Raw genomic sequence first — 24,915 nt, 5'->3', positions numbered from 1 at the left:
TTAATTCTCTTCTTGATAAATCTCTGGTCTAACAATTCCTACACTTTTCTATCCACTTCTTGGTTCTACTCTAGAGTAATCTTTTAAGCTTCCTTGTTAGGTAAAGAGGCTCCTAGGATAAATTCAATTTGATGACTGATAGCCCTTTTAGGAGGTAGTGTTGTAGGTGTTCCATCATTGATGATGTCTTTGAACTTACCAAGAAAATTCTACACCTCCTCTAGTATAGGTTTTGGTATCACCTGCTCTTCCTCCTTAGGTTGTACAATGATAGCATATCCTTCACTACCTTCTTGTAGAATGTTGACAAACTCTTTGTCACTGCTCAACAATACACTAGGTGTCTTTAATTGTGGTTCTTCATCCTCCATCAGTTACTATATCTTGAATGCCCTATCATCCATCTTAAAAGAAATGGTATTCTCCTCCCCATCATAAATGACACCTCTGTCATGCTTTCATGGTCTTCCTAATAGAATATGAAAAGAATTCATAGGAAAGATGTCACAAATCAACTTGTCCTTGTATCCACCAATAGATAAATCTACCCATGCTTGTTCATTCACAAGGACACTCTAACCTTTGTTTAACCATGTTGCCTTGTATGGATTAGTGTGGGGTATCTTCTAAAGTTTTAGCTTCTTCACTTCATCTTCAGATATTATGTTATCTGTGGACTATAAATCCATAATAACCTTGCCCACTTTACTAAGTATTTTGCACCTTATTCTGAATAAGGCTCTCCTTTTCATTGGCTGGTCCTTCACAAGTTGTCTAATCAAAACCCTCCTAAACATTAGGTTCTCCCCCATTTGTGTCTCAATGTGGTTAATCTCAAGTGACTTGACACTTGATTTGTCTTCTTGAGCATATCCAATCCTTTTCTCATTATTAGAAGAGGATGCCTTTTTACTACACTTATAAGCTAGTGACCTAGTTGTCCACAACTATAACACTTCATGCTAGCAAAGTAATAATTACTACTACCTTAACCTCTTCCTTTGTTAGAAGCTCCTTGAGATCCTCTACCTCTTCCATAGCCTCCTCTTGGAGTAGTTTCACTCCCATGCTTTGGAGCTTTGGAATCCCCTCAATTCCTTGATTTAGTTCCTCTACCTTGGTAACCACCTCTATGACCTCTTTAATTTTTTCCTCTACCACTTCCCTAGGAGGACTAGTCATGCTTTCTATTATTATTCTCTTTAATATTTATAGACAATTGATAGCACTCATGCATTGTTTTAGGGTTAAGAAGAGTCATCTCTTCTTGAATGTTCCATCTTAGGCCACTAAGGTATCTAGCTACTTTAAGTTTTTCATCCTTTACCACATGTGACCTCATATAAAGCTTCTAAAACTCATCTTTTAGTGAAATTGAATTTCATAACCTTCTAGCATATATACTTATCTCACCTTAAGAACCATCCCTTTATATAATGTGATAGGTTTCTTGCCTTCTTTTTCCCTCTCTTCCTGAATGAACTTCCACTATGTCAAAGTAGAGGCTCTCAACCTTGTTTTTTCCACCCTAACCTTTTGAGCCTCTATAATTTTATCACACTCAAAATGGTTTTCAATCCCTTCTATCCAATCCGTGGCTATATGTGCCTCCATCTTTCTAGTAAATAATGGAATGTCCTCAACTGTCTTCCCACTCATAGCCTTCAATGCCTTAAAGAAAGGCTCCTATATGAGAATTGGGTATGGTATAGGAACTTTATCATCTACAATAACTTATGGTTGTTTCCCAACAACCTTCTCCTTCATTTTATCTATCTTTTCTTCCACCTAGTCCAACTTATCCTCTAGTTGGGATAATCTCTCCTTGTGAGATTTATTTTATTCCTCTTGCTCATGCATCTTCTTTGCTGATTCTAAATTGGTCACCATTGTGGTTTCTCCTATTTATTCTTTAGTATTAAACATTTATCCACAAGACAAATATTTTGTGGCTCTAATACTACTCTGATAGGGAGGTTGGATGAATCACTAATTGATTCATGCTCTTGGTCTTCTACAAGACCCTAAGGGTGTCTCTTTCATCCCACTTGCCACCTTTAGGACCTTAAGCACTTAAGGATCCCCTAGTTTCCCTACCCAACCTAGCTATCAATAAATATTCCTCATTCCATTCAAAACTTGATGCTTTGCCTCTTCATCCACTCTAGCCCTTACATCAATATAAAGGCTCTCAACCTCCAACTCCTTAACTAGAAATTAAAAAGGTATGGAGGTGTCATCTAATACTTCAACTCAACCAATTAGGTGAATTATAACTCCTATAAAATCCATCTTCCCACCCAATTTCCTCTATTCTTCTCAACTAGGTCTAATAGGCTAGTAGCCCCAACTAGATCTCCTATAGCGAGAAAATAGGGTTTTTATCCTATGCCTTCCAAAGGAACCCTAAAAAAATTAGTATTCTTGGTTAATATGTCATCCCCTTATATATTTTTGGGTTCTTGGGGTCATATCCTTCCATCCATTACCCTAACCCAAATTAGGTGAAAATTGGGCATTTAAGGCTTAACTAATTGCTCGACATACAAGCTTTTTTTTGGATTGTTATTGGATTTTTATGAAGCCTCTCCTTTATGGGATTATTTTAAGACATTCTTCTTCCATTTCCAAAAGGAATTAGGTCATTATCTCTCCTCTACAATATATGTTGGTTTCTATATGGTCTCCCCTAATCGGACTCACCAGAGGCTTGCCTAGGGAAAGACCTTAAAAATAGTTTCTTTACATTTATACACATTATTTGCATGGATTATACTCATTATTACCAAAATTCATACATATTTAATGGTGGGAAAGTGAGTTAGAGATCCATCTTCAAGAATTGCCTACACATTCTGTCAGTGACAGTCTAGAACCAAAATAATTACACAAAAGGAAATAAAACTAATCAAAAATCTTGTCTAACCACACATATATTTAAGAAAAAATTAAAATTAAAATATCCTCAAGTTAACATATGATCTTTCACACCTAACTACCTACTGTCATATGAAACTAAGAAAATGCTCACAAAATGCTTTAGTATGTTGTTTGCAAAAAGACACCATCCATACAATGGACTTCCAACCCTACTCATAGGTCTTCTCCATACTTATATAGGGTGGTTGGGTGGTTATAGAATCCTTAGAACTCCTCTCCAATTATTTGAAACTTTTTTGCAAAAATTTTCTCAAGCAACTTTTAAAAGTTGCAAAATTGCACAATGCAACTTTTTCATCTTTTGGCAACTTTTCACCAATTTGGTCAAATGACCTTCCTATCTTCTCAAACTTAACCACAAACACCAACTATGGTAAAAAGCTTACCCTAACTCTTCCTAGATCCTATTGACCTTATGATGATATTATCATCATGCTTTGTGCTAAGCAGAGAGCTTTACAACTTTCTAGCCCCTAAGTGCACCTAGTAAGAAGGCCTAAGAACCTATGAACAAGACTCTCTAATGTAATCCAACTATGGTCAACATGACCTTATCTTCCACATCCAAAATTCCCTAAGGTTCACACTTACAAAAAAAAAAATATGAATCTTAGATTTCCTAGGCAATCCTTAGGTGCTCTTGCACCACATTTTTCTCTTGGCCAATCCTTTAGGAATATAATTGAGCCTTTAGATCGACAAAAGGGTTGAAATCTAGATCTAATAGAAGAATAGTTTTAGATCCCCAATTTTAAAAATTTATCACCCATTAAACTTTCAAGTTTGAATGGGACCATTTGACAATTTTCATTGGCACCAAGAACTTCTAAAACAATAAGCATTTTAAGGAAGGCATTCCCCATCATCCTCATAAGATGAAGGCCTAAATTTCTTTCTATTTGTTCTTTATCCAATGATTATAAAGGGAATAACATTCTTACCAAAAAAATTTGTTTCCAAGCACATCTTTTCCTTTTGGTTGTGTGCATCAAATTTGAGTATCAAAATCATCTTGGTGTATTTTTCCCAACTTACACAGAAATATACAGCCACTATAATGTGCTTTGTCTTATCATAGATTTAATTATTATTGTAAAAGTGTACATAACTACAAAGGTTTTATCATCTTTAAGAGCTATAGAATCCAAAGGCCATTAATAATTTGATTCCTTCTATTTATCAATAATTTGAATGATGGATAGGAAAGATATCCACGAGTACTATATACAGACCTTTTTTTAACAGAACTTCTCCTACTAAAAGCCTATGAAAATAATGATAGTTGAAATATATATCTCCTTTTTCTATACTATGTTTGACAGTTTACAAGATTTAAGAGTCTCATACATTGACAAGCTCTAATGATCCATTATATTATTGAGACTAGGAAGACCTAGTTAACATTCATGATATGCATGTGAGCCTAGATGTTTGATAATGATGATGAATATTCACCATCTACTAGTAGCTCAAGTAGTGACAGAAGGCCTTCAATGCATGAATACTCAGAAACAATATTTTAAGGGATCTTGTGGGATCTTAAGGGGTTCCAATGTCCCTTTTAACACACTATGACCTCTCATGACCCCTTTCAACATAGTAGACCCAACCATTCTGATCTTGTTCTTTCCCTTGTCACTCTAAATAATTTTGTAAATTAGGATTTAATAGTTTTCTATAAGATTGATGAGAAATCCAAAAGAAATATTTATTTCATAGAAATAATATTATTTACCCCATATTGATTTCATTTCCTTTTTATGCCTCTAAAATTTTCTCGTTAAGTTATCTTTGTGAAAGTCCTTTGTAAAGGCAGTTCATATCCTCACTCTACCACACCACAAAAAATACTTCTAGGGATTCATAGTCTTTAGAAAAAATATTTATTATCATAAGAACAAAACACACTCTTATACCATTTAACATAGTCATGATGGTAGGAGGATCCTCAATGAGGATAGTCCAAGCCATACAAAATAATTCACAGAATAAAAATAACAACAAGAAGTTGAGAGGGTGATAGATTAGACCTTCATAAAAATATCATAAATTCATTACAATTATCCAAAAACATTCATGCTTCTAGAATAGGCATACATGCCCAATTACAAATTTACAATTTAAACTATCCTTCTTTACAAACCTTGAAGAACTTATCCTTATAACAAAATCCTCTATAAGGATTAATTGCATCAAATATATAACTCATCACATGCATCAAGTTGGCCAATGAAGGTCATATTCTCCAAGGGGAGGGAAAAATATTACCAAATTTGGATTTGGACTCAAATCATGAATGGCTCCCTTACAAAGATCTAAAAGGAAGTGCAAGCCTAGAGGTAAGTTACATAAGAGGTAGGAAAATTGAATGATGATCCAAATAATATTGCAAACCACAATAATAGTTCAAAATATTAGAAAAATCCAACTAGCTATGAAAAATGAAGAGAAAATGGGTTTGAGAAAGAATCCTAGAGATCTGCTTTGCAAAGAATCAAGTCTAGGGATGAGCCCAGATGCATATCAAACATGATGCCAAAAATGTTCCATGAGGTTTGTAAGACAAGAAAAGCTAAATTAGAAAGAATACCAAAAGAAACACACAAAAATTTACTAAATAGGAATGCCAAAATGCAAATATTTTTGGTTGATGTACGATTGTCTTGAACCCAAATATGCTCTTGCATCAATCTTATATGTTGAAGCAAATGCCAAGTGTAAAAATATTTTTACATAACCTTTGGTCTCTTTACTCACAAGAGAGATTTATATGAGGATTATGATCTTCAAAACATGAGAGCATTTTTATTTAATAGTTTTTTAAATATTTTTTTTACATTCATGTTGTATTTATCTACTTGATCTAGGATAGGGATCTAATAACGTGGTGGAGGCCACTACCTTACTTGAGGGTCTTAAATTTTTTGTGGAGATGAAGGTTACAAAATTAACAATAGAAGGTGATTCTAAACTCATCATTGACTCTATCCAAGGGCATGCTCAACTAGGTTGGGCTTTGCATGGCATAATGGGGGACATTTGGCAATTCCTAATGATCCTTGATCAATATGAGTTACTGGACATTTTCAGGGAAGGCAATGCAGTAAAAGATTCTATGGAAGGCTTGGGATTTGAATTTTATAGCCTAAAAAGTTGGTCAAGTACTAAAATTCTACCAAATTACATAAATTCCCTCATAAGTAGGGAAAGGACCCCTCTAAACTATGTTTGATGATTACCCAAATTTGGAGAACTTGCATTTTTGGCAGCTTTCCTAATAAATTAATTGTTATGATCATCTTAAATATGACAAGACATTTAGAAAGGATCAATTATGTGGATTTCATCATGCAAGGGCATGAAAAAAGGAAGGAAATTAATAACCCTGGCTTTAAAAAAAGAGTCATCATTTTTTACGGTTTGCAATGATTACAAAAAATGTAATAATTATTATGACTGTCAGATCATTAAGGTATGATTAGATCATTTACATTCTTTGTAATGATGTTTTAATATGGCTTAAATAGTTTGGATATTATATCTTTGTGAAGAGTAAGGGAGAAGCCATTTTAACTGTTGGGCACACCATTTTAAGCCCCACTATGATAATTTCCTAGGTGGTGTTTTTCTTGCAATTGAAAATTACCAAGCTTATGGAAAGTGATATCATTGAGGAGCAAGTTCTCATGGCTGGGGACCTTAATAGACTGGAGCCCACAAAGATGGAGGATTTCTCCAAAAGCCAAGAAACTTGGATAATTTTGAAGGAAGGGGGTTTGTCCTATACATGAAGGCCATAGCTAGCTACAATGAGAATTGTTCTCAACAATTTGTTAGCAGCTAGAAGAATAGAAGGGTCACTATCAATGGTATCACCTTCTAGGTGAATGACGAGACCATAGCTATGGTGATAGACCTTGACATAATTGGCAAGAAGTGGTAGAATATCATGAAGGTGATGGATGAAGCTAGTCTATCTAGTTTCTTTAGAGGCAATGAAGCCCCAGACAAGTATCATGGTGGTTTTTAGAGGGATAAGTTACTGGAGACCTAGGACAATGTGTGCCTAGTCATAATGAAGTATCTTACCCTAGAAGATAGATATGGTTTGTATTATTTTTACCATTTCCATTTTCTTAATCACTTTCATAATCGAGAGATAGTCTACATTCCTTTTTTTCTAATGCATGCCCTAGAAGAGACAATTATGGATGTCAGGGAGAAAAAGAAGAAAGGGGCTAATTTTACCATTTTGTACCAAGGGCTCATATTCCATTTATTTTAGTTACACCTAGCCCTTTTCCCTCCAAGATTCATAGCAATTGATAATTCTCCCCACTAGTTCCCCCCTTTGTCTTGAGTTTTTAGGTGGTAGCTATGCCCCTACTCTACAACCATCACCATGCCAAACATCAGTCAAGAATAGGAAAAATAAAACCCCAGTTTTGGAGTCATCTACCAATAAAAAAATTAAAATTGAAAAGAGGGTGGAAGTGGAGAATGGGGACTCAAATGATGAGTTTCATAGGAACAAAAGAAGATCGGGTAAGCTTGTTAAGACCAAGGGTAGATTTTTAAAAATGGCTAGACACTCCTAGGAGGATGAGGAAGGTTTGGAGGAGAGTGCTAAAACATTGGGGGATAATAAGGAGAAGTTGGAGGAGGATACTAATAATAAAGAGGAGAAATGGGATGACACTATGGATGGTACAAGGGATGTTGGGGTAGAAAACCCTACTGAGGACCCTTCCCAAGACCCCACCCATATTTTTTCCACTTTACGAGATAGACCCAATAGTTGACAAAGCCTCCCCTAACACTATTTATTCCCCTATTAGGCCTAATGGTCTAGAAATAATAAGGGATCCCACTAACAATCTGGATGTCCAAGATAAGAGGAAGTCCCCTAGGAATTGCAGCAAAGAACTAAAGATTGGTACTCCAGAGGAGATGGTTGTTACTCCCAAAGACATCCAAGAACTAAGGGACTGGTGCTAAGTGTTGGAGGAAGGGTTTAGCCTTTTCTCCAAATTTTCCCTGAAGGTGACACATGTGGTGGTGACAACACTCCAGCTACTAGCTTACAAGAAAGAGGAGGAAGGCCTGGGTAAAGAGGATTTGAAATTGCTTTACAATTTCCTTACGGAGGACTATACTAAGGTTTTTATGGATGGGAAAGGCAAGAAGAAAGATGTTAGTTAGTGGTCTTTCCAATGCCTAGTGTTTTTTGGTTATTTTCTAGCCATTTGTTTCGATCTAGTTTAGATGGTTTTGGTTTTTTGGTGGAACTTGGGTTTGGCCTATGAGTGGTACAATTTTTTTACCACCTACATGCATTTTGTTAATCTATTAAATTTTGTTAGTTTTAAGAACATGAACTCTAGTACCTTTATTTTAGTATTGTTTTTTATGTAATGCATTAAGGGATTTGTTTGGTTTTGTGTTATTTTTTTGCTAGTAGTTATACCACTATTTTATAGGGCCAACCCCCTTTTTTTTGGCTTCTTTTATATCAACAACAAGTCAAATATTTTTTGAAACAATCTTGAATCAAAATTTCATCTAGTTAGTGGTTTTAATATGTAAGATAAATTTGTGACCCTAAAGAATAATTTTAAATCCCTCATTTGGTCAACATTACATTTAATCTTTTCACATTACATGAAGTTGGGATTGACATAAAAAAAATATGAGGTTTATAAAATAAATGACTTGGTTAAACTTAAAGTAGTGTCCCTAATGTTAGAGGTGACAACTCTCATGCCAAACATTAGGAGAATATTCAACATCATTCCAAAAGGTTCCCCATTAAATTGAACTACCCATCTAAGTAGATATGTCTTATTAAGAGTGGTGATGTCAATAACCCCTCCAAATATAGGACCGAGTCATTGTTTAAAAAATATTTACCAATATGATGTAAGAGGAATAAAAAAATGGATAGAAATAGAATAAAAATATAAAGAATAGGAAATAAGGTTTATGCCTAAACACTAGTTACAATTGATCATGGTATCACCTTAAGACACATCAATGAAAAACTTTGTAGGGAAATAGAAGAGGATTTTTTTTTTTTTTTTTTGTTCTTAATAAAATTAAGAGTGGTTATCCATAGACTCTATTAGAACATAAAGTCAAAATAAAAACTTTGACACACATCTCATAATATTTTATACGAGTGACATTGGGGTCAAGCAAGGTCCCTTATTTCTCCTACCCTTTGATTTTTATATCAAGATATATTTGAAGGATAGTTGGATTACAAGGTGGAGATGGTATCTATTCGGGTGAGTTTATGATAAAGATTCTTATATATGTTGATGACCTTATTAATAAAATAAATCAAGGTTTACAAGACCACTTATATGACCCTTGAACATTTTTTAGAGCTGAAAAAATGCAAGTCACCACCAACAAGACCAAAATCATGATTTTCTTTAATAGAAGAAGATAAATGTAATGCAAATTTATTTCTTAAAATAAGCAATCTTGAAGTAGTAACTTAATACAAGTAGTTAAGGGTTAACTTTATCAAAAAGCTTAGTTGAGAGAGCTACAAATAGAGAACAATGTTCTGATATTGGAAAACTTGTTTCTCTCTCTAAAGTAGTAGATATGGAGAGGTAGAGTTATGAGCTTGTAAATAATTCAAATTTGAGTTTTTGTGCTTCTGGTGGTGTTCTATCGGTCTGAATTATGGGCTAATAACACCCTAAACTCACATTCACTCAATGTTTCCATTTTTCCTAACTCAAAAAGAGATTTTGGAGATTTTTTTAAAATTGTATATTTAAATTTAAATAATAAATATGTGTAGACATTTGATTCAAATAATTAATAAATTCATTTGTCATGTAAAATTAATTTAATCAAAGTATTAGGAAATTTTAATTAAACTAATTGATTTAGTGGGTTTAATAGCCAAGATGTAGATATTCATGATTTTATCTTTTTTTAGTGATTATTGTAAATTAATGATTTTCTACAGTTGATATTAGAGTCAATTAGGACTAGAAATGCCTAATAAATTAGGACCTTGTTGATCATTTGAAAGATGAGGAGCAAATTAGTTATGAGACCAATTTTGGGGTATTACAGATATACGGGTACAAGGTGTAATATCCATTATATTTAATGATCCAATTTAGTATTATTCCTATAACTAAACAACATTAACTATTTATGAATCTATTTGTATATCTGTGACGATTATAATTGATTATCATTAATAATAATAATGTTGAAGGGTTAGTGTGTCATAAAAAAAAATATAGCATCTAAATTAGTGTGGAAAATGATAATAGTTGCAGGGCATATAACAATATCAAAACACGATGAAGTGAACTATAGAACAATATCTTGGATGTGAATACAAGTGTAATATTAAGATTTGTTACAATGTAGATAGAAGTGAAAATTGACCTCAAAACGATTGATATTAAGGTGGTCATGGAGTACCTAATATATATAATAGAGTAGAGGAATTATTATCTTCTTATAGGGGTCTATGATGTTGAAATCCATTCGAGACACCATTGTGTGGTATAGTCAAAGTTGTAAATGTCAAGGTGTGATATTCCTATATTAGTTATAGGATGTAACTGATAGTTGGATTCCTTAGTATGATTGCTACTTATCACACCATCGTATAGAAATCTTAACTTTTAAGTAGATATTATTCATCTAGGAGTTGTGATCTCAATGTAAATGTTGAATAATATGGATAATTACTCAGGCACATCTAGTTGGACACAGTTCAAATTGGGAATCTAGGTTTCAAAAAAGAATTTAAATGATAGTTTATAGATACCATGCTTACCCTCAAAGATTGGATGTTAAATTGAATCATTGATAAAGGATATTTCTATGGCAAGGTCGCATAAGCCTATGTTCCCTTCTGAGATTAACTATTAGTGGAGTCTAGTTTCAATACTAGGAGCCTAACCCATTACATTCAACATATGCAATAAATGACAACCTAGTGTAAGATGTATTAGTGCACCCAATCAAACCATGATCTATGGATGAAGCACTCAGAGACATAGGGGATATGAGACTTCTTACTAAGCCATTAGTTCCATAAAACACACAATTTCTCCTCTTCTCCATTAGGGAACCTTGGTACGGTTACATCATGCTTGTGAAATTGTTATTCAATGTAAAATTTTGTTAGTCCTTTGTTCAAATTTTGCATTTATGCAATTGTTATTTTGCTTACCAACAATTTGACATTTATCATTTCTCTAGCTTTCTTTATCTTGGTCCCATTTTGCCTCAGGGACATGTCTTATTTTAATTTTGATTTACCAATGTGGCCACATCTGTGATGATTTCCAGTAAAATTGATCCTTTTATTTTGAGTTACTTATGAGACATTTTGTTGTGGATTAGGTTGGCAAGAATATTGTATTGAAATGGCCACACCAAGGAGGATCCTTGACAAACCATCTAGAGAATTAATGTATCAGTAAACCTTCTTGTTATCCATTGCAAAACTACTAGACAAGATTTCTAAGACACCACCCCTTCGTATGTCATAAATATGAAATATGGTCCAACCTCTTTTAGCATAGGTATATAACGTATATTAAACTAGATAAGACTATAGATGCATGCTATGTTAAGGACTTTAAGCAAGGACATAAACAATTTAGCAGTTAGACCTTGGTAAGGTAAAGATTGGTCTATTGGAACCAATAAGTAGGAGACTTGTGTTGGGACAAAATTCATAAATGCAACAAAGATAATATTGTAGTACCTACACCTTATTGATGAACTCCAGGAGGAGGTTCATGCCTAGGGGGGGAGGATGTGAGGCCTCACCCAATCCACCATAGTATAGATGACATAGTTGCATCATGGTACTTTTAATTTGATGTTTTGATATAGTTTTGAGACTATAGGGTTATGTCATTTTAATATGAACATTTTGATGATTCACACTTATTAGAACCTAATTGTTATATTTAATTATTTTATTTCATGTTCTAATCTATTTCAATTTGCTTTAATGGAAACTGAATTACATAAATACTTGAATGTCAAATTGTAATGTTCAAATGAAAATTAGCACCAAAGGATAGATTTAGATATGCAAATGAACCCAACTCACATACCCTGTAACTTAATAGTCATGAATTTAATATCTTATTACCATGATAGAGAATAGGTTATGAGGTTGTTTAGAATGTTAATTTGATCATGTTACATAAGAACCTGTTATTTTTTATGAAATGATTGAACACATATGGATACAATTTTATGACTTGATACTATTAGATTTTGATGCGATGCGAAACGTTAATTATATTATGATGATTTATGATTTTTAGTTAAACATTAATTCAATTATGATGCTTTATAAGATGAAGGATTGTGATATGCAGATAAAAGTAATTTGATAATGAGGACAACAATACATATGGTTACATTTGAGAATTGGTTTTATATTGTGATGACATAATTATGGAAACATTCTAATAGTATGAGGAATTAACCCTAGAAACTCACACACAAACCCCTCATTATGTGATGAAGGGATATTGCTAGGAATGTCATTATCCTTAACCTAATTGAAAAGATACTAGTTAACAAGTCCACATATTAGTGATTTCCATTTAAATACATATACTAGGATCCATTTATTTGCTTAAATATTTTAATAGATATGACCTTAGTGTTCATGGTTATGATAGACAAGTATTGTGATAGTGTATAGAATGGTAACTTAATTATGATAAGAAAGATAAATGTTGATACACATATTTTGATATTGAAATGTTTTGAATAGTTTATGGAAATAATTAGATGGAAGTTAACTGAATAAGTTAGTGTGGATTAAGTGATATTGGATTATTCTGCACTTATCTACATGTATTTTTATATTATTTCATTGGACTACTGACATTGAGCTAAGTGTGCAGGAAAGTGGAACCATGGAAATTCTTGAGGAAACAAGTTCCAAACCTTGTGAAAATAGTTTAACCAAGGCAAATTTTTGGAAGATTCAAAAGCCTCGTTGTGAAAGTATTTATTTATTATTATTATTTTATTTTATTTTATTTTATTTTCTTCATAATTATACGGTTGCTTGCTTGTGGATATGTTTAATCATATATTAGATGCATTAAAGACATGCCAAGGAAAAATGTAATGTATTTTTATGTGTGTCACTTGACACTTGTATAGTCTATGTGTCACCTATAGTGTTGGTCTCAAGGTTACTCAATCTTGGTCCTCTTCCTTCTTTTCAAATTAGTGCTTGAGTACACCCATTTGGGAGAGAGTGTTGGATGGGTCACATCATGTTGCAATTCGAATTCAAACTTGATAGGGAGTTTAGGGGGTCTAAATGGGATCCTAATGTGTTATTTTATTGGTAAAAAGATACCCTAATGGTAGTATAGTAGGTTAGGGGCCTAAATTTAAGTATTTTAATATTTTCCTAGCTTTGGGAACCCCTTAAACAAAGCCAACTTGAACCAATTCGAAATTTGAGTTTTTCTATGATAAAACCCTCTCAACCCCACTTGGTCAACCTTCTAATTTTGGAGGAGAAACAATGTAAGATAGGGGGGCTTGATGTTTCTTACTAAAAAAAGGGTTAGTGGAGAGTCTGTTAAGGGGAGGAGTGACAAGTTAGTGGGTTGTTCACCCACTCTCTAATTTTAGAGACAGCTAAGTTTTGGAGGGAGATTAAGGGGGCTCTACTACAACTATCCTTACCCTAGCTTGGACCAAGGTAGGTGGCTCAAACATGTTCTTTTATTCTTTTCTTTAGTATGGATAAGAAAATCTGCAAGTGTGAAAAGTTATCAATGGAGTATGCATTGCATTGTCAATCTTGTGTTATGAGCTTGTCATTGTGTTGGAAAGAATGAATGTGTTTTGTGCTTTTGGAGATCCTTTCTTGGTTTTGTTTTGTTGTTCTCCTTATTTTTTTTTGTTGTTTCTTTTTTGAATGTGAGTGTTGATTGTGAATTATGGGTGTGAAGGCTTCACTCACCCTTGGGAGGGCAGAGAAGCCTTGGGTGAAGGGCACAAGTTGGGCTTGACATTGCAGGTGAGAAAAGAATTCTTTTTCTTTTACCTCATGATGAGGTTTGTTATTATCATGGAGCATGGGCTCCATCATGGCCATGAATCTTTTTGTTTGGGAGGAATAAGGAGGTTTGGTGGATGAGGAGAAGATGGTTGTTTTGAAGGCCCTGAGAGGCAATGCAGTGGCAATATGTTGTTATGTTGTGGTGGCCTTGAGAGGCAAAGTGCATTGGCAATATGATATATATATTGTTAGAATTTCTCCTCCTTGAAGAGCCCACCTTCACCCAACGTTTTATGATTCCAATGGAGAATCATTGTGCTATCCATGGGAGGGTGTTGATTGTATTTTGTGTTGTGTTTCATGCAAAGTTTGGTGAAGTATGTGTGTAACCTGTTTGGTTCTTATTTCCCCTGCTCGGTGGGTGGCTTCATAGAAGCCTAGGATGGGAGGTGAGCCTCCATGGTTCCAAGTTTTGTGTTGTTTTGAAGGTTATGTGAAGATGCATACCATGGAGTGTTAGGGTTTCACCCTAGTCAAAATGGAGAAAATCCAAATGTGTAATAGGAGTCTCAATGTTCAAGTTTTCATTGTTCATGTTTTCAATGTTCATGGTGATCAATGTTCATGCAACTCATTGTTCATGTCTTTCAATGTTCATGTTCCTTATGATTTTGGAAGGTCTCTTGTGTTGTCTCATTGTGATGAAAGGAGATTGTATCATTGTTACCTAATGCATATGTAGAGGAAATAAATTTGAAAATGTTGTATATGTATGTTCCTTGTTAAGAAATGATCATTTGAAACTTCATGAGTTAAGGAAGAGATAGTAGGAGATGTAGAATACTTTGGCATCATTGTTCCATTTGAAGATTGTGGAAGGTTGAAGAATTGTATGCTTATATTTCTCTTGTAATGAAATCTTCTATGTTAAATTTGATATGTTATGAAGAAAGATTAAATGAGATTCTTCTCCTTGATTTATTGATAGATATGGATTTCATAAAAGGACATGTAGTTGAATGTTATGAGTAGAGTTAGTAAGATTCAAAATATATGAGTTGCATTGAAAGATTGTATGTTGTGTATTTCAAAATTTGAAATAAAATCTTCATGTTTGAAGGCTCACTATACATGTATAAAACATTATGTACTTGGTCCCCAAGTTCAATTAGGTTTGCTAAGAAGGCTTAACCATCCTACTAGCACAAGTGTTCATTGAATTATGAAGGAATGAAAGGAGGATTTTACATGAGTAAAGAGAGTGCATATTTCAACCTTGCTGAAAGTCCACATTTTTCTCTCTGGAAAATGTATGGGGAGGAAAATAAAATACTCTCCTAGAATATAGAGTAATATTTTAATCTAGAGAAGATTCCTAAAATCATGAACTTGAAAGATTAGTTGAAATATATATATATATATATATAACATATGTGTACATCTAGTAGACCTAAGTATTATAGAGTGACAATCATCAAAATTCATGTAGGGAAACACAACTTGAATCCCGTGACCCTAAGTCTGCACAAAATCCACTTACAAGTAGAGATCAAGGACATGTTAAATCATTAGAATAATAGTCTAGATATTTAACACTAACCTAGCATATCCCCTATACTCTACTTCACCTTGTTTTATTAAAAAAAATATATACATACATATCTATATATGCTAAGGGACTAATTATGGCCATGCACCGTGGCGGCCATGTGATAAACAAAAAAAATCATAATAATAAAACAACTCAACAATTAAAATAACATAGAACCCACTAGGCGAGTGTCTAGTCATAGTAAAAAGGGGGGGACAAGACATTATGGCTTCCTAACACAACTATGAGTTTTCCCATCAACTTTCTTCATGTCAAACAAAACCTATTGTATGCAGATTTTGTAAGTTACATTCTCCCCAATAAAAATTGTCTTGGTAGGAGTGCATGCATTTGGAGAGGAGGAGGGTTGGTAGCTTGGAAAGCGTTCCTAGGAGGATATTTAAACTTCCAAAAATATGTGGCAGACCTGTCCAAAATCAGAAAATGTAATCAAGTCAACAACATCAAAAATTTGTATGTGCACGTAAGCCTATGCTTGGTAGCTCAAAATTTGGAAAAGGAGGGTTAGGAAAATAAAGCAATTAAATGATAAGGAAATAATAGCATATGTAATGGGAATTAAGGTAAATGAATAGATTTTAAATTTAATAAATTTTAAATTGTATTTGAGAGTAATTAACATGAAATATATTGAATTAGGATATTAAATGAGCCTTTGTTAATTGTTGAAAATTAGATTATTGTTTTGTCAGGTATTAGTGTTCAGGATAAAATAAGAGGAAGAAAATAAGTTTATGAAATTAGAAGTAATAAGTTGGAACCAATAGAATTAATTTTCTTATGGAATATCTTTTACATTATGGAAAGCTAGATTTTATATATATATATATATATATATATTTCATATTTTGGAATTGAATAATGTTATGTGAGTAAGCTCTTTTATAAAATGAATTAATATCAGGTCTCATGATAATGGTTTCTTTTTAACAAAAAAATTTAAAAAATAATAATAAATAAATAAATAAACACAATAAAATTATTGTATTTTGCCTTGGTAAAATTTGGGCATGACAAGATGCAAAAGTATTTGATCACAAGTAAGTTCAAAATAAATGGATCAATTCCTTGTGCAATTTTGATGTGTGAAATGAGAGCATATTCCATTGGAGCAATTTCTATGGTGTGTATCAAAAGATATTTAAAAAATTTGTGAAAACATGAAATTTTGTAGATGGCCTATGTTTATTTTTAATAACACCATAACCAAAAGGAAAAACACATGGATGAAAAGAAAAACAACAAATAGATGGTGGTGAAACATGTACTAAAATATTTCCCCATAAATAACAAAAAGATAAAATCTTTTTTTTAAGATAAGTTATATAGGTATATATGAGTTAAAGTGCTTGGGAGAAAAATGTATGGTTTTGAAAAGTTCAACCCTATGTATAATCATCATTAAAAATCATTTATAGTAAATGACATTATTAGTTCCTTCTATAAGCAAGATACTAATGTAATCGTCCAAATCAATTAAATATAAAATCATCAACCATTTAACATCCAAAATTAAAATATGCTCACTAAATTTTCTCAAATTTATATTTTTCAAATTTATTTTTATCTATTAATCCATTGGCTAATAGTGTTCTATAGTCATATTAGTTCCTTTTAAAAAGTCAAAGCATCTACCCATAAGAAGCAAGAATTAAAATATATTGGTTGAATTTTCTAATATTAATTTATTTGTTTGCATTTGCATCTACAATGATTTCACTATTACATAATAGTGACTAGTTTTGTCCTATTTCTTTTGATAATATCTAGATGGTAAAACAAGTGATTTTTTAATAATAATAATTTAACAATTATTATTAATTTTACTAATTTTATTTATTTATTTACATATGATATGACATGACCCAAATAATGTATCTCGGGTCTGAAGAATGCACACTTCGACAAGCTGCCAAACAACTGATTCTCTCTCAGCCTCTGCAATACCTGTCTCAGGTGCTCTTCATGCTCTCTCTCATCATGAGAATAAATTAGAATGTCATCAAGAAACACAACCACAAACTTATCCAAAAAAGTATGAAATACTCCATTCATGAGGCTCATGAATACAGCTGGAGCATTTGTAAGGCCAAAAGGTACCACAGTGAACTCGTAGTGACCATACCTTGTACGAAAAGCTATTTTGGGGATATCACTATCCAAAATCCTCAACTGATGGTAACTTGACTTTAGGTCAATCTTTGAAAATACTCGAGCACCCTACAACTAATCAAAGAGATCATCGATTCTAGGAAGAGGATATCAGTTCTTGATGGTTACTTTGTTCAATTGCCGATAATCAATACACAACCTAAGTGATCCATCCTTCTTCTTGACAAAGATCACCGGTGCACCCCAAGGTGACACACTAGGTTGAATATGCCCCTTCTCTAAGAGTTCCTCCAATTGAGCCTTTAGCTCACTAAGCTCATGAGTAGTCATCCTGTATGGTGCTCTTGAAACTGGCTCAGCTCCTGGCACTAGGTCAATGTGAAAATCCACTGCTCGAGGTGGAGGCATATGAGGAAGCTCTGAAGGAAACACATCTGCAAACTCCTGAAGGATTGGAAAATCATCAAGGGATGGCTCCCTCTTTGAATCTTCCTCTCTGTCACTAATAGTGATAGCAAACAACTAACAACCCTTTCGCATGCACCGTCTAAGCTGCATAGCAGAAATCATACGAAGGGACATTGGCCTCTTCACTCCGAAGATCTCCCTAGAGATACCATCATCATCCACACATTCCACCCTCTTCTATCGACAATCCATCTTGGCACTGTGGGCATAAAGCCAATCCATGCCAAGAACAACATCATAAGAACCTAGAGGGGTAATGCGTAGATCAGTCCTAGTGGACATGTCTCCAAACTGCATCTGACAATTCCGCACCAAGGAACTAACTAACACTCTGGCTCCCGAGGCTAACTCTACCTCCCAACTAACATCCTATCTAACTGCCACTAGCTTGCAATGCTCCACCACAAATGGAGATATAAAAGAGTCAGTAGCCCCAGAATCAAATAAAACTGCAACCATATGGCTTTGTATAATACCTGTAGCCTCAATAACTATGGCCTAATGCTCAGCCTGGCAGTTGTCAACCACTGCAAAAACTCTATGGGATCTACCCATGTCACCAACTATCGGCTCTGAAAAAGCCCTGCTCTGACCACTGGATGCCTGTCCCTGCGGACACTCCCTAGCTATATGACCCATGCCACCACAAGTGTAGCATGGTCCGCAAGTATAAGATCGTGCACCCTGTGACCCAAACTATTGTGGGCCTCCTAACCTACTAGATCTGTTGAATCCTCCCCTAGAAGACTGTTGAGTCTTCACTGACTATAACTGAGGGGCCTGTACTTTCTGATCCTGCCTAGGACCCTATGACTACCACTGCTTGGGCTTAGAGCCCTAATAACCCTGAGAAAGTTTCTGCTACTGTTGTTGGGGTTTTGGCTGCTGAGACTGCTGGCCCTTAGAGGACCCTGCTGTATAGTTCTAATTCCCTTTCCAAGGGGTTTTCTGCTGGGAAGAGTTTCAGTTTTGAGACCGATCCCATGACTCCTGCCTACCTCGAGTATCCTTGGCAACTAGTGCTATCTCTATTGCCTGTCTAAAGGTGGTAGGGAATGCCATCCTAACTGGGCCCTGAAGAGATAAATTTAGACCCATGATAAAGCGATGCACCCACAGTTTCTCGTCCTTCATGTATTCCATATAAGGAAGGAGCTTGAGAAACCTACTCTCATACTGAGCCACTGTAAGGCCTCTCTGATAAAGAGAATGGAACTCCTCTATCTGTTTCTGCCAGAAATGCTATGAAAAGTACCTCTCCTAGAATCTTTCTAGGAAATATTCCCATGTGAGGGTGTCCATCCTCACTCCACCAATGATCTCCTCCTGATGCCACCAGTTGGAGGCATCCCCTCTCAACTGATGAACTGCTAGGCATGCTTTTAGATTACTCCCATAAGGGCGTAACCCAAAGCACCGCCGTAGGCTCTGCAACCATGCCTTTGCTACTGAACCCTCAGTGGTACTGATAAAAAATGGTGGCCCAAGTCGAATCAATTCCCTGATGTCATCTCCTACATGTCTAGGAGGTCTGTCAAATGGGGGTCCTCTCTGGTGTATGGACTCTTCCTCGTGTTCACCCTGACCCTCTAACTACCTTGGTGGGGGACTCCTAGTCCTCTCTCTAACTCTAGGCCTGCCTCCTCCGGGTCCCTCTACTTCCACTACTGGAATCTGCAGAACTGGCTGAACTATAGGTACTACTCTCTGCTGAACTACACTGATCAAAGTCTAAAGTGCATCTATAATGTCCTGGTTTGGGTTCAGTGGTGGTGGAGGTGGAGGTGGTCCATCCTCCTGTCCTGCTCTACCACCCCTAGCCCTACGACCTCTGCCTCACTGGCTATGAGTAACAGGCGGCATCTACACAATTAAAAGCTTGAGTTAAATTTAGGAAGCACAATGGTTTAAGGTTCCTAGCGTTGAAACACGGGCTTTGATACCAAAATATCATGCCCAAACCCTGGGGCAAAAACACACAATTTTTTTTTTTAAATAATAATTATTATAATGCTCAAGTTGATAAGTTTGCAATTACATAACAAGAAAAGATTCACTTCATTACAACATAAGTTTATAACTCTTGTGGAGGAAAACATCGATAAGATTGAATTTTCGTTATTAAAATGCTATCATCATAAATCACGTTATTTTATTAACTACACAACAAGATATGAAAGTTATTTAAATAACATCCTAAAAGATTTTGGGTTAAGATTAATCTGAAAATATCTAATCAAATAAAATCTACATTTAAACTTGATTTAAATAGCCAATTAACCTAAAAAAAATAAAACTACTTAATACTCAAAATTTAAATTTTATTACCAATGTAAGTCTAACTTAGAAACTATATTAATTTAACTAATCATTAAATTAGAACTTTTTAAGATAATTAAAACTATACTAACTAAGTCTAAACTTAATCAAATTAAAACTAAAACTAAATTCTAACATTACTAACTACCGATACTTTATAACACATACTAATTCTTATAAAGAATTCTATTAAATCACTAATAGAATTTAAAACTAACAATTTAACATTTGACTATATTTAACATATGCTAACTAGGACATAACTAATCTAACAAAATAAACTAATATACTAAGAATTACCCAAACAAAATAAATTAAACAAACTAAACTAACATACTAAAACATAACTAACTTAACACTTTATTAAATTAAACTAATTACCCTTTTTCAAATTAAAATTTCATTTTAAACTAACAATTTAAAATTATTAATAAGTAAATTATAAAACAATACTAACTATCAAACAAAACTAACCTAACTAACTAACCTGTTAACTCTACCCTTTCATTCTAACTTAATTAAAACATTTAAAACAACAAATAACAACTAAAATAACCTACACTTACATCTAAACCCTACTCTAACGCCAAACTCCCACTGGTCACATTGATCACCCCTTTCCCCAAACCCCTGCGCAAAACCAAGCACTACAACATGTACAGCGCTCTGCCCAAGGGTGGGGTCAAGCACAGGCCTAGGGCCTTAATACATGCACAGGCCCACAAAAAGGTGGTGCCCAAAAAAGTTAGAGAAAAAAATAAACAAAACTCCAAAACAAATTTAAAACTTTACCATGGTCTGCAAAATTTGAGATGTGATAGGGTGACATCATCACTATGATGACTAATGCCTTTCAAACATTTTTAATTCCTCCTTTCATGTTGACGGCTAAGGGAGGAGATAAGGCATTTAAGTTATAAAGTTTTATGGGTGAGAAAGGATATTTAGTTTATATGTTAATTTTAAATTATGCTATACACCATTTTCTATTATCATAATAATTTTCATTTAATTTTACAAGATTTTTCAAATGTTTTAAAAAAGAATATTCTTTGTAATAAAAGGGCATTTGAGTTGTTTCCCCATACAAATTCCAAAGACTATATGGCTCTTGGATACAACTTTTTTTTTGAAATTTATCTAAGTATAGAATTACAATAATGCATGTATATTTTTTTTTTGTCTATATTTTTGAATAGAATTAAACACATGGATACAATAGTTTGAAGCCTATTAACACCATATTTAATATGATATCCTATATAACTTGAATTTGCAATATATCGATCATAGATGTTATTTTCTTTCCTTAACATAATTGTCATTTTGAACATAAAAGAAACATAAAAGGAACTTGGGTATTTGCTCGATTAAACCAAATCTACATCCATGATATAATTTTTGTTTCCAACATAGAAGTAAACTTTAAATTTACCTAATTAAATCAACACCATTTCCATCTTATTTTGATGTGCATCCATCCAAAATAAAGTTTACAAAATTTAATCACATGACAAGCAAATATGCTCAAAACACCAATTTTATTGGCAAACCTGATTCAAGGCTCAGCCGGGAAAGAATCAGGAAGAAAACTCGGCTTCGTTGCCAATTACAACAAGGTTTTTTTTTTTTAAAAATATAATTTTACAATAGGATCTCAATCCCAAATTTCAACAATTTAATCAAATTTTCTTCATGACCCTAATCAATAGATTTATCATATTTTCTGCAACTCATTTCTAGAACCATGGAGGAAGCAAAATCTAATCAGGTGACCCAAAAGCATGACTAAGAACACTTCAAACACATACATGCTCATACAAGATTTTCACAAAAAGATCCAAAATGAATCAATACTAGGGAAAGGTGGATTCTTCCAACTAGGAGAAGTCAAGCAAAACACCAAATCAGATGCCCAATCGGGGCTATTAACCAAGAACTTTCGTTCTATCATTTAAACATGCCATACTCATACTAAGTTTGTGCTGATGGGTAAGGGCCCATAACACCCTACCCTTTCTCCCTCTTCTCATCCTGAGAAGAGACTCTACACTAGTTGGAGTCCAACTAAACAGACCTTTCCCAAAATTGGTCACTTCTGCCCTCTCCAAGGGTGAGTAATACCAAAAAACCCATGCAAGGAAAAAAAATGCAAACATAAACATGAAAGGAAAACAACCAAAATAACATGGTTTTCCAATCTTCCCAACATCCCCACAAACATACAAACATTGAAGCAACAACAAGGTAGCATAAGCATGAAACAAGGATAAAATCTGAACAAGGGAGATGAGAAATCCAACCTTCACAAAGAGGTAATGGTAATAAACAAGTTTGAGTAGAGTTTCCTTCTCCTTGCTTTAATCTTCAAGAGCTCCTCTCTAAATGTAGAGATTGGGTAACAACCTCAACTAGTCCAACAAAGGTCTCTAAATAAGCCTCAAACTCAACCACCCAAAAGGAGCAATAACTATTTCCACCCACTAGCAATTCTAGAAACTCCTAACTCAACCTACACTATGGTTAAACCCTAAGTGGAGATGAGGTGAGGTAACACAAGATAGCCATGGTCAATTTTCGCACAAAGGCAAAAAGAGACTTTTTGAGTGAGCTCAAAAGTCAATAAAAGGGGCTTAGGGGTTGGAAAAGACCCCTAACCCATACCCATACCCTTTGGGTAGAATAATTTCATGTTTTAAGCTTTAGGAAAAAGGTTTAGAGCCAAATAAAATCTAAGAATAAAATAGCACCTTCTAACTACTCTAACATGCAAATAAGCACTAATCTGAATTAGGGATGACTAACCTCAATTAAGAACCTAATAGTAATCTGACACTAACTTAAACCAACTTGGTCCAAAGGTTAAACAATTAACCCTAAATAGCACACCGAAGCACATAAATATTTTACGAGTATCAAGTGACACTGAAAGAACATAATTATGAACATTTAACATTCACTGAACAAAGAAGATACATACATATATCTCACAATACAATAAGTGAATTATGAACAACAAGGCTTCCAAAATTAGCACAAAGAGATCAGTTATGTTCCTCCGTAGGGTTTCTCGGCTAAATATCTGCACACTCATTGCACACATCTGTAGTCCCATAAAATCACATGTACATAAATGTATACGTATTCAAAAATTCACATAAATTAAAACATACATCAATAAGGGTTTCTTCATCCTACTTAATTCTTAATCATTTAAAATCTCTTAAATCAAAGTCTAAATCCTACATTTACTGATTCCATCAACATACATATACATGAAACATTAAATGACAATCATCAAATATATCTGAAAATAACATCACACAACATGAAATAATAAAGTATGTTCTAAGCATCAGATAATGTCTCGACATCTCGAGTCGTGAATATCAAAAAAATAATAGTAATGCATCACTATGCTACGATGGGTCAAGGCGAGGCCTCACAAAAAATATACTACTTCAATTAAATAATAGTTAGATTTTGTATAAAATTGGTTCACAACTTAGTGAACTTATAGCATTAGTAGAATTTGGGCAAATAACTAACTATGTGACTAAATTTGTAGTCATGTGATAAAATGTTTAGTCACATGACTAAAAGTGATCAAATTCTACTTTTTTTTTGTAATTCATATGTATAAACATCTAAATAAATGACTAATTTGGTCATTGGGTAATATCACAAGGTGAGATAAAATTAAAATGACTAAATAAATGAATCTAATTGAATCATTTTGAATCTAATTGATTTTTTTATCTTGTATAGATGGATTAAATATATTTTGGTTTGCATGGATTAAAGAGGAGTCATGATATTAGGGACTTTTAATTTTTAAGAATATTTCACATGAACTAGAGATATATATGTTGAGTTCATTTCATGATTTCGTATGCACCACACATTGACTAAATTTGTTATGTTAGTGTATCTTGTAGTTTATATACAAGCTAGATGCATACACATGTATTATTTTTTAATGAACATTATAAATTTAATATTTTATGTACTCTTGTTATTGTAGTATTATATGTATATTTATGCATTTTAACTTGAAATTTTCTAATTAGATATAATTTATGTCCACTAAAATTTATAATTAGATTCATATTTCATTAAAACTATAATTTCAAGTAAATGATAATTGTATTACTGCATAGATGACATATTTTGCAAAAAAATTAGTTCTCTCGAGAAAAGAATTTTTTTTTAAAAAACCCTTATCACCACTCACAACTTTAAACATTGTAACTACCCTAAGTTGGCATCAAAACCTCAAGCAGAAAAAGAAGAGATATCTAGTGCTTTCAGTACTAAAAATAGATTTGAAGCACTATCAATAGAACTAGAAGAAATATGACACACTAAACCAAAAACAAAGACAAATAGTTTCGAAGCCCTAGTTCAGCTCCATGAAATT

Source organism: Cupressus sempervirens, chromosome 1 (assembly GCF_028749045.1).
Source record: "Cupressus sempervirens isolate cs-2001-9-10 chromosome 1, ASM2874904v1, whole genome shotgun sequence".
NCBI lineage: Eukaryota > Viridiplantae > Streptophyta > Pinopsida > Cupressales > Cupressaceae > Cupressus > Cupressus sempervirens.
The sequence above is the reverse complement of the archived record's forward strand: the minus strand, read 5'-3'. Positions refer to the sequence as shown.